The sequence below is a fragment of the Mesoplodon bidens genome (genome assembly GCF_964165515.1).
Source record: "Mesoplodon bidens genome assembly, chromosome: 11".
Classification (NCBI taxonomy): Eukaryota; Metazoa; Chordata; class Mammalia; order Artiodactyla; family Ziphiidae; genus Mesoplodon; species Mesoplodon bidens.
Window position 1 is genome coordinate 73,322,215 of NC_138167.1, and position 12,571 is coordinate 73,334,785.

General features: G+C 37.2%; 1 protein-coding gene across 2 annotated transcripts in view; it reads right to left on the reverse strand.

Annotated features, from left to right (window-relative positions):
* The window catches only part of RFX4 (regulatory factor X4), a gene marked incomplete at both ends in the record, with an annotated part of 169,765 nt that overhangs the window by 52,463 nt on the left and 104,731 nt on the right, over positions 1-12,571 (reverse strand). The window lies entirely within an intron of this gene.

Below are 12,571 nucleotides of genomic sequence, written 5' to 3' on the forward strand. Positions count from 1 at the left end.
CGTGGACAGAATGTGCTCTGGTGCCCACGCTGGTCGACGAGGGAGACACAGCGTACACAGGTGTGGGGAAAAGCCCACAGCAATGCTTGGCAGCATCCACAACCCTGTCTGCGAGTAAGACACCATCCTTCGTGTTTTTGAAGAGGCTTGTGGGAGGGGTGATGACAGTGGACAGTGGGCCTGAGAGCACCGTTCGCAATTGGCCTCTCCTCCTCATGCTCCCCAGTCTTGTTGGAGTTCCCCAGGCGGGCAGGAACCCCATGTGCGGCGTACCGCCACGCCTGCCCACCCAGCCGGACTCAGGTTTACTAAAATGTTTGCCTCTTGCCAGGAACTGGGAAGCAAGAGTGCATTTTTAAACTGACAAACAATCCTGACACAGACCTGGAAGCCATGTCAGATTTGGACAGTCAAGGGCTGTTTGGGGGCAGGAGGTGGGGTGGGGGTGCCTAGAGGGGTGAAGGGTTGAGGGGGCAGTCGGTTGCAATAGGAGATGGGAATTTGGAGTCGAGGAGACACTGAGCACCATTTTCAGGCTCTCACCATCAAAGTCATCTGCTCATCACCATAGGTCCCCCCGGGTCCTCCTTAGTTATGCCGGCCACAAGGACCTCTCCCCACCCTCACCATCCACACCATCCTTGCCTTCCCCCAACACCGCCCACCCTGCTCTCATTCAGTGCCCCTCGGATTCTCCCCCTAGCTGAGCAGTCCTAACTGTGCGCCTCTGCTCACTCGCTCTTTCCTTTTCCATGACTTACTACAACCTTCTCTGCACACTTCCAAACCCCCACCTCCCCCCTCTCCACCAGCAGGTGGCATCACCTCCTACTTCTCAGGGAAAACACCCCAAAAGAAGTCAGCCTTCCTGACAGAATCAAGGAGCCAGCCCCATCTCTTCCCCTCCTGCCTTCTCAGGAACCTTCCACTGCTGACTGCTCCTTCTACTGCATATTCACCTTTTCCTCTCTCTCGATCATTCCTCTTGTCATTTTAACGTGTTCAAAATGTCTCACCTTAAAAACAAAAGACCCTCTTCTTTCCTCACTCTGTCTCCTCAAGCTACTACCCTCTTTCTTCCACTTCACAGACATACTTCTTCAGAGTTGTCTAGACTCTCCACCTCCTCTTCTTCACCTCCCATTCACTCCTCACCTCACTCCTGTACCTCCGCCTACAAAGCTCCTACCCAGGCAGCAACCTCCATCCACGACACAAACCCACAGACTCATTTTGGTCCTCACATTGCTTGCCATCTGGCAGCATTTGGCTCTGTTAGCCCTTCCTCCTTTTGCACACGTTTGCTTCACTTGGCATTTGTGACCCCTCCATCTTCTGGCTACTTCTCCCCAGTCACAAAGCTCAGCCCCCTCTACCTGGCCATTACATCTTCCAGTTCTTCCAAGTCTAGTCCTGGGCCCTCTCTAATCACACTGTATTCCTTCCTTGGATAGTTTCTCCATGCCCACAGCTTCAGTCACCATCTCTAGAGCAGAGGACTTCAGAACTCTGGACCAACTGCATGCAGGACACGTCCATTTCAAAGCCCCAAAAGGTCCATCGAACTAAACATGTCCAAACAGAATGCATCATTCCCCCATCAGACCTGGTTCTTTTCTGTGTTCTCTATTTCAGTGTGCACTCTACTTTGTTGACTTTTGTTTTTAACATTTTTATTATGAAAAACTTCAAACCTTCAAATACCCATGACCCAGCATCAATAATTAGCAACATTTTGCCAGTTTAATTTATCACATGCTTCTTTTTCTTTTCTAGAGTGTTTTAAGTGAATTCAAGATGTTATGCATTTCTAACTGACAAGTTTTAAATATGTATTTATATATGTACATACATGCACACACAAACCCTTAAAACCACCATGCCATTGTTATACCCAACAGAATGAATAGTAGCTCCTTCATATTATCTAACGCTCAGTCTGTACTCAAATTTCTCTATTCCTCTCAAAGACATCTTCTAGTTTGTCTGAATCAGGATCCAAACAAGTTCCACACATTGCATAAAAGATATAATTGCCTTGTTCTATTTCTTAAGCCTTTTAAAAAAATTCTATTTCATGCCATTGGTTTATTGGCAACATCGTGTTATTTGTTTCATGGAATGCTCCACATTCTGATTTGGTTGATTTCTTCCTTGTAGTGACACTTAACTGTTCATTTATCCTGTGTGCTTCCTATAAACCGGGCACAAAAGGAGGAAAAAAGAAACAAAAGCTGAAGGAACTAACAGAAAACAACTAGCAAGATAGAAGATTTTAATCCAACCATGTAAATTAATTACATTAAATATAAAGGTCTAGACATAGCAACTAAAAATTAGAAACTGTCATATTGGATAAAAAAGAAAGACCTCATATGTTGAGAATATGAAATCTACTTTAAGTATGAAGACATAGAGTAATGGAGTGGAAAAAAGATATACCATGCAAACACTAATAAAAAAAAAGCTGGAGTAGCTATCTTACTAATCAAAGTAAACTTCTGAACAAGAAATATTACCAGTGATAAAGGTATTACATTATGAAAAGCAGGCAATTCATCAAGAAGTTACAACAATCCTAATGTGTATGTACTTAATAGAGCTTCAAAATACACGAAGCAAAAACTGATAGAAGTAAAAAAAGAAATAGACAAATCTACAATTATTGTTAGAGACATCTATATTCCTCTCTTGGTAAACAATAGAACAAATGGACAGAAAATCAACAAGGGCATAGAAAACATAAAAAATGCTAACAATAAACTTGACCTAATTGACATTTATAGAACATTCCACCATATGACAGCAGAATATACAGTCTTTTCAAGTACACATGGAATATTCACCAACATATTCACCAACATATTCTGGGCCATCAGACAAGTCTCAAAAAAATGTGAAAGAACTGATACAATACAACATATGTAACCTGACTATAAGAAAATTAAACTAGAAATAACAGAAAGATATGTCAAAAATCCTGAAATACTTGGAAATTAAACAACTCACTTCTAAATAACATATGAGTCAAAAAGAAAGTCAAAAAGGAAAATATTTTAACTGAATTAAAATGAAAACATAACATCAAAATTTGTGGGATGCAGCTAAGCAGTGATTAGAGGAAAATTTATAGCATTAAATGCTTTATTAGGAAAGTAGAAAGATTTATAATCAATGACCTAAGCTTCCACTTAAAGAAAATTAAAAAAGAAGAGTATATTAAATTCAAAGCAAGAACAAAAGATAAAAGCATATATCGATAATATTGAAAACAGAAAAACAGTAAGAAACCAAAGAAATCAGAGAAACTAAGTGATGGTTTTTGGAGAAGATTAATAACATTGATAAACCTCTTGGGACACTGACCAAGAAAAAGAAAAGAAGATATAAACTACCCACATCAGGAATGAAAAAAGGGACATCACTACAGATCTTACAGATATTCAAAGGATAATAAGGAAATACTATGAACACGTTAAAGCTCATGGATTTAAAATTTTAGATAAAATTCTGTACAAACTCTTACAGAAAAAGGAAGAGAGGGACTCATTTTATGAGGCCAGGATTACCCTGATACCTAAACCAGAAGACATTAAAAGAAAATAAAAGTAAAGATCAATAACTCTCATGAATGTAAATCCTCAACAAAATATTAGCAATTCAGATGTAGCAATTATACATATGTATGAAACTATCATGACCAAGTGAGTTTACCCTGGGGATGAAAGCCTGTTTCAATATTTGAAAGTCAAACAATTTAACCCACCTTATTAACAAACTAAAGAAGAAAAACCATATGATGATCTTGGTACAAAAAAGCTTTTAACAAAATTCAAAATCTTTTCATGATAAAAATTCTCAACAAACTAGAAATGGAAAGGAATTTCTCCAACCTGATAAAGTGCATCCATAAAAAAAACCTATGGCTAGCATCATTTTTATAATGATACTGAATGCTTTTCCTTAAGATCAGGGAAAATGCAAAAATGCCACCCCTACTTAAATGGGGACATCATTTGAGAGGTACAATAAGACAGGGAGAGAAAAGAGTATATAGATTGCAAATCAAGACATAAAAGTGTCTTTACTCCTAGAGTACATGATTATACTCATAGAAAATCCCGAAGAATCTACAAAAAAGCTATTAGAACTAATCAGTGAGTTTAATAGGATCTCATATAAGATCAACAAACAAAAATTAATCATTTTTCTTCAACTATTAATGAACAACTGGAAACTGAAAGTAAAAAATAGTAGCATTTACAATAGCACCAAAACCCACAAAATAATTAGATATAAACCTAGCAAGATATGTACAAGATATATTTGCTAAAAACTCCAAAACTACGAAATACCAATGAAGAATATTAAAGAGGACCTAAAATAGATGGAGAGATATACCACATTCATGGATTGGAAGACACAATATAGTTAGGATGTCAATTCTTTCTAAATTTATCTATAGATTCAATATAATCCTAAACAAAATTTCACAAAACTTTTTGCAGATTCTATGAACTTAATATGCAGAAGCAAAGGAACAGTTTTGAAAAAGAACAACAAAGTTGGAGCACCCATTCTAACTGACTTTAAGACTTACTACAAAGCCACAGTCATCAGAAAAGTGTGATATTGGTGAAAGGAGGACATATAAAGGAATGGAACAGAATTGAGAGTCCAGAAATACACACACACACACACACACACACACACACACACACACACATGGCCAAGTAAGTTCCCACAAAACTTCAATGTAATTCAATAAATAAAAGTTAAGTCTTTTTAACAATTGATGCTAGAATATTTGGACTTTCATCTGCAAAAAGCAGAAATGAACCTTTATCCCTACACCTTACACCATATGGAAAACTCAAAATGAACCAATGTAAAGTCTAAAAAATTATAAAATGTAAAAATTGTAAAACCTAAAACATCTAGAACATGATCTAGGAAAAAACTGTGACCTTCCTTGGCAAATGATTATTAGATATAACACCAAAAGCAAAATCCACATCATAAAATATTGATAAATTGGACTTCACCAAAAGTTGAAAATTCTGCTCCTCAAGTGATAATTGTGTATAACACAAAAAGCCAAGCAAAGATTGAGAGAAAATAGTTTCAAAACACAACTCTGGAAAAGAACTTGTACCCAGAATATATAAAGAATTCTGAAACAACCATTTATGATAAAAGCTCTCCGGAAAGTGGGCATAGAGGGAACATACCTCAACATAATAAAGGTCATATATGACAAACCCATAGCTAACATCATACTCAATGGTGAAAAGCTGAAAGCATTTGCTCTAAGATCAGGAACAAGACAAGGATACCCACTCTTGCCACTTCTATTCAACACAGTTTTGGAAGTCCTAGCCACAGCAATCATACAAGAAAAAGAAATAAAAGGAATCCAATTGAAAAGGAAGAGTAAAACTGTCATTTTGCAGATGACATGATACTATACATAGAAAATCCTAAAGACACCACCAGAAAACTCCTAGAGGTCATCAATGAATTTGGTAAAGTTGCAGGATACAAAATTAAGACACAGAAGTCTCTTGCATTCCTATACACTAACAACAAAATGGCATGAAGAGAAATAAAGAAAACAATCCCATTTACCATCACAACAAAAAGAATAAAATACCTAGGAATAAACCTACCTAAGGAGGCAAAAATCCTGTACTCCAAAAACTATAAGATGCTGATGAAAGAAATTGAAGATGACACAAACAGATGGAAAGATTTACTGTGTTCTTGGACTGGAAGAATCAATAATGTTAACAAGGCCATACTACCCAAGGTAATCTACAGATTCAATGCAATTCCTATCAAAATACCCATGACATTTTTCACAGAACTACAACAAATAATACTAAAATTTATATGGAACTGAAAAAGATCCAGGATTGCCAAAGTAAACCTGAGAAAAAAGAAAAAAGCTGGAGGTGTAACCCTTCCAGATTTCAGACAATACTACAAAGCTACAGTAATCAAAACAGTATGGTACTGGCACAAAAACAGACACATAGTTCAACAGAACAGGATAGAAAGCCCAGAAATAAACCTATGCACTTATGATCAATTAATCTACAACAAAGGAGGCAAGAATATACATTGGAGAAAAGATGGTCTCTTCAGTAAGTGGTGCTGGGAAAACTGGATAGCTACATGTAATGAAATTAGAACATTCTCTAACACCATATACAAAAATAAACTCAAAATGGATTAAAGACCTAAATGTAAGACAGATACTATAAAACTACTAGAGAAAAACATAGGCAGAACATTCTGTGACATAAATGGCAAAATTTCTTTTTGATCTGTCTCCTAGAGTAATGGAAACAAAAGCAAAAATAAATAAATGGGACCCAATTAAACTTAAAAGCTTTTGCACAGCAAAGGAAACCATAAAGAAAATGAAAAGACAACCTACGGAATGGGAGAAAATATTTGCAAACGATGCAACCAACAAGGGCTTGATTTCCAAAACATACAAACAGCACATATAGCTCAACAACAACAAAAAACCAAACAACCCAATCAAAAAATGGGCAGAAGAGCTAAACAGACATTTCTCCAACGAAGACATACAGATGGCCAAATAGGGACATGAAAAGATGCTCAACATCACTAATTATTAGAGAAATGCAAATCAAAACTACAGTGAGGTACCACCTCACACCAGTCAAAATGGCCATCATTAAAAAGCCTACAGATAACAAATGCTGGAGAAGGTGTGGAGAAAAGGGAACCCTCCTATATTGTTGGTGAGAATGTAAATTGGTGCAGCCACTATGAAAAACAGTATGGAGGTTCCTCAGAAAACTAAAAATAGAATTACCGTATGATCCAGCAATCCCACTCCTGGGCATATATTCAGACAAAACTATAATTTGCAAAGATATATGCACTCCTAGGTTCATAGCAGCACTATTTACAATAGCCAAGACATGGAAACAGCCTACAAGTCCACTGACAGATGAAGGGATAAAGAAGATGTGGTACATATACACAATGGAATACTACTCAGCCATAAAAAAAGAATGAAATAATACCATTTGCAGCAACATGGATGCAACTAGAGATTATCATACTAAGTGAATTAAGCCAGACAAAGACAAATGCCATATGATATCATGTATATGTGGAATCTGAAATATGGCACAAATGAACCTACCTACAAAACAGAAACAGATTCACAGACATAGAAGTTGCCAAGGGAGAGGAGGAGTAGGAGAGGGATGGACTGGAGTTTGGACTCAGTAGATGCAAACTATTACATATAGAATGGATAAACAACAAGGTCCTACTGTATAGCACAGGGAACTATACTCGATATCCTGGGATAAACCATAATGGAAAAGAACATAAAAAAAGAATGTATATATGTGTATAACTGAGTCACTTTGCTGTACAGCAGAAATTAAAACAACATTGTGAATCAACCAGACTTCAGTTTAGAAAAGGAACAAATTACTGTTACACAAAACAACATGGATTATGCTAAGTGAAGTAAGTCATACTCAAAAGGCTACTTACCATGTGATTCCATTTATATAAGATTTTGGAAAAGGTGAAAGTATAAGCACAGAAAATAAATGAGTGATTGCCAGGGGCTGCCAGTGGGGAGAGGCACTGACAAAATAGGGGAAGTTTCTGAAGTGATGAAACTATTTTAATTTTGTTGTATACACTAAAAATGATGAATGTTAATGAATATAAGGTATACTTCAATAAACCTGAATTTAAAAAATTAAATTAAAAGCTATAAAATATAAATAATATAAACTGATAGAACTAAGAACAAAAGTATCTGTTGTATCAATAAATGTATATGGGCTGGACTTACCTTGTAAGAGAAAAATATCAGATTGGATAATAAAACAAATTCTAATGGTTCTGTACACAAGTGAGTTATAAACGTTAAAAATAAAATGGTGGGCAAATGTATTCCCTCAGATGAAAACAAAAAGAAAATAGAGGTCATGGTTTCAATATCAGACAAGTTAAATTCTGGGCCAAAAAAAATTAAATGAGATTTTATAATGCTAAGAGTGCAATTTACAATGAAGATGTTGTAATTCATAAGGAAGGCATTACAACTCACACTGAAGACGGAGCAGTTAGAAATATCAAAGCACTAACATTCAAAAACAAAATAATAGGAAATACAAGGTGAAATAGGTTGGCACACATTAGAAATCAGTCTTTAACTTACTAACCTTTCTCAGTCCATAACAGTCGAAGTGGACAAACACTAAGACAACATAAGAACTAAATAACAATAAATTTGGTCCAAATACATATATGTCAAAAAGTCTGTACGAAGATACAGAGTGCTTCTTTAAGTATAACAAAACTGACCATATATTAGACAACAAAATCTAAGCATAGTCTCAAAAGAAGAAATAGTTCAGAAAACAGTCTAATCACAAAGCAGTAAAGTTAAAATGAATAACATAACCAGAAAATAATAGCTCCAAACAACTGGATTTTTTTTTTTTTTTTTTTTTTTTTTTTTTTTTTTGTGGTACGCGGGCCTCTCACTGTTGTGGCCTCTCCCGTTGCGGAGCACAGGCTCCGGATGCGCAGGCTCAGCGGCCATGGCTCACGGGCCCAGCCGCTCCGCGGCATGTGGGATCTTCCCGGACCGGGGCACGAACCCATGTCTCCTGCATCGGCAGGCAGGCTCTCAACCACTGCGCCACCAGGGAAGCCCCGACAACTGGATATTTTTAAATGCTCTATTTAAATTCTTAGGACAGAAGGAACTCCAAATCAATGCTGCAAAATATCTAGAAAATAACAGTATTAAAATATTACATATCAAAACCTATGAGATAGGGCTTCCCTGGTGGTTCAGCGGTTGAGAGTCCGCCTGCTGATGCAGGGGACACGGGTTCGTGCCCTGGTCTAGGAAGATCCCACATGCCGCGGAGCAGCTGGGCGCGTGAGCCCTGGCCACTGAGCCTGCACGTCCAGAGCCTGTGCTCCGCAATGGGAGAGGCCACAACAGTGAGAGGTCTGCATACCGCAAAAAAAAAAAAACAACAAGCAAACAAAAAACCCCAAAAAACCTATGAGATAAAGCTAAAATAGTGCTCAAAGGAAAAAGCCAAACCTAAAATAATTATGTTACTAACCAAAAGTAAAAGAAAGTACATAGGGACTTCCCTGGGGATGCTGTGGTTAAGAATCCACCTGCCAGACTTCCTTGGTGGCGCAGTGGTTAGGAATCCGCCTGCCAATTCAGGGGACATGGGTTGAGCCCTGGTCCAGGAAGATCTCACAGCTGCGGAGCAATTAAGCCGGTGAGCCACAACTACTGAGCCCATGTTCTGCAACTACTGAGCCTGTGTGCTGCAACTACTGAAGCCCATGAGCCTAGAGCCTGTGCTCCTCAAGAGAAGCCACCATGATGAGAAGCCTGCGCATCACAATGAAGAGTAGCCCCCGCTCGTCGCAACTAGAGAAAGCCCGTGCACAGCAACGAAGACCCAACGTACCCAAAAAAAAAAAAAAATCAGAAAAAAAAAAGAAAGTAAATACATCAAACATCTATTTTTTGGTCAATTTTTTTGGTCACTGATATAACCCAACTTCCTAGATCTGAGTCAGACACATAGGAGGCACTCAATAAATGTGTGTTGAATAAATGAGTAAGAGAATAAACTTAAGAAAGGAAAAGGAGTTAAAAAAATAAAGGCAGGGCTTCCCGGGTGGCACAGTGGTTGAGAATCCGCCTGCCAATGCAGGGGACATGGGTTTGATCCCTGGTCCAGGAAGACCCCACATGCCGCGGAGCAACTAAGCCCGTGCGCCACAACTACTGAGCCTGCACTCTAGAGCCCGTGAGCCACAACTACTGAGCCTGCATGCCACAACTACTGAGGCCCTATGCCTGGAGCCCATGCTCCGCAACAAGAGAAGCCACCACAAAGAAAGCCTGTGCACTGCAACAAATAGTAGCCCATGCTCACTGCAGCTAGAGAAAGGCTGCACGCAGCAACAAGAACCCCATGCAGCCAAAAATAAATAAATAAATTTACTTTAAAATAAAAAAATAAATAAAATAAAGGTAGAAATTAATATGTTAGAAAAAAAAGAAGTAATAATAATACCAATAAATACATCTAAGAGCTTTTTCCTTGAAAAAAATTAAACAAATTAGGTAACCTATTCACAAAGAAATGGTAGAAAACACAACTACACAAACAAAAATGCAGTAAAACAGAAATAATCACAGACACAAAGGAAACTCAATGAATCTACAAACCCACTTTGTTCAACCCTAAGCAAGTAAATTTAACGATCTGGAAGAAATTGATAACTTTCTAGGAAAATATAATTTATCAAAACTTACCTCAGAGAAGATAGAAAACCTAAGCTGACCAATTATAGGAAAAAAAGAAGAAAAATTTCAAAGAGTTACTCCTGCAAAACACTCGGCCCAGATGCCTTCAAAGAGAAATTAATTCTGTGTAATCTTCAAGAGCAAATAATTTCAATGCTATATAAACTATTTCAGACCTTAGGAAAAAAAGTAGGGGCAGAGGAAACCTTCCAGATTCCTTTTATGAAGCACAAATAACGTTGATACCAACAACTGGCAAAGACTCAACAAAAAAGAAAAGTGCAAACCAATCTCACTTCCGACTCCTGATGCAGAAATCCTTAATAAAATAGAAAATAAAATCCTGCAACACATTAAAGAAAATAATAGACTATGAGTAAGTGGGGTGTATTCTAGGAATTCAAGAATGGTTCAATATTAGGATATGGATAATATGATCACTTCTACAGATGATGGAAAGCATTGGATAATATGCAACAACCATTCTTCATCAAAAGTTTAATGAAATAAGAAAATACAGATATTCCTTAGCATGATAGAATATCTCATTCTTAATCCAAAGCCAGCATCATGTTTAACCGAGAAACAATAGATGCATTCTCATTAAAGTCAAGAGCTTTTAACATGTTCTTGAGGAATAAGCCAACATAATTAGACAAGAGAAAAAAATTAGAAAGACATTTTTAGATAGTATCATTCTAAACCTGGAAAATTTAAGAGAAGCTCCCAAAAGGAATACAACATTAAGATAGCTAAATTTAAAACAGTCAGGTCCAAATATAACACACAGAAACCAATAGCTTTCACATATATAAACAACCACCAGTCAAGAGATATGGAGGAGGGCTTCCCTGGTGGCACAGTGGTTGAGAGTCCGCCTGTCGATGCAGGGGACACGGATTCGTGCCCCGGTCAGGGAGGATCCCACATGCCATGTAGCGGCTGGGCCCATGATCCATGGCCGCTGAGCCTGCGCATCTGGAGCCTGTGCTCCGCAACGGGAGAGGCCACAACAGTGAGAGGCCCGCGTACCGCAAAAAAAAAAAAAAAGAGAGATATGGAGGAAAAGACTGCATTTACAATAGCAACAAAAAAAGTAAGAATGAAGTTAATTTTAAAAATATATATGATTTATATGAAAAAATATTTACAACATTCCTGAAGGCCACAAAATTTAAGACCAGAATAAATGGCAAGGCAAACAGTGTTCTTTTCTAGGAATTCTCAATACCATAAAGATATAATTCTCCCTAAATTAATCTATAAGTGTAATGTAATCCCAATGAACATACATATATTTATATATAAATTTTTATATGTATATAAATACTTAAATAGACAAACAGATGCTAAGGTAATTTATATGGAAAAATAAGAGACAATAACAGGAAAATTCTACAAACAGAATTAAGTATGAGGAGCTAGCCTATCAAATATTAAAATATGTTTAAAAGCGCAAAACTTAAAGACAGCGTGACCCTGGAACATGAATATATACAAATATCTATGGTATAGGCTAGCAAGTCTAGAAATAGCACCAATACATATAACATTTACTACAATAAATAGAAGGCACCTCAAATCTGTGAAGAAAAAATGGAATAGTTAACATATGTATGGGGATAAGGAGAGCTGTTGGGGAAAAAATGAAGCCATACTTTACATCTTACACAAGGATGAATTCCAAATTGGATAAAAGTTCAAAAGTACAAAATCAAAGCATAAAGTTTATAGGATAAGCCATGGGAAAATTATTTTGTAACCGGAGTGGGAAAGACTTCTAAAAACAATGATACAAAATCCAGAAGCCATAAAAACAAGGACTGATAAATTCAACTACACAAATATATTTTCTGTATGGCAAAAACAAAGCAACACAATGAGAAAATATTTGTAACCCTTATTACAGATAAATGGTTAATATTCCTAAAAAATAAAGAGCTCTTAAAAATCAATGAGATAGCCTCATCCACCAGAGGGCAGACAGCAGAAGCAAGAAGAACTACAATCCTGCAGCCTGTGGAACAAAAACCACATTCACAGAAAGATAGACAAGATGAAAAGGTAGAGGGCTATGTACCAGATGAAGGAACAAGATAAAACCCCAGAAAAATGACTAAATGAAGTGGAGATAGGCAACCTTCCAGAAAAACAATTCAGAATAATGATAGTGAAGATGATCCAGGACATCAGAAAAACAATGGAGGC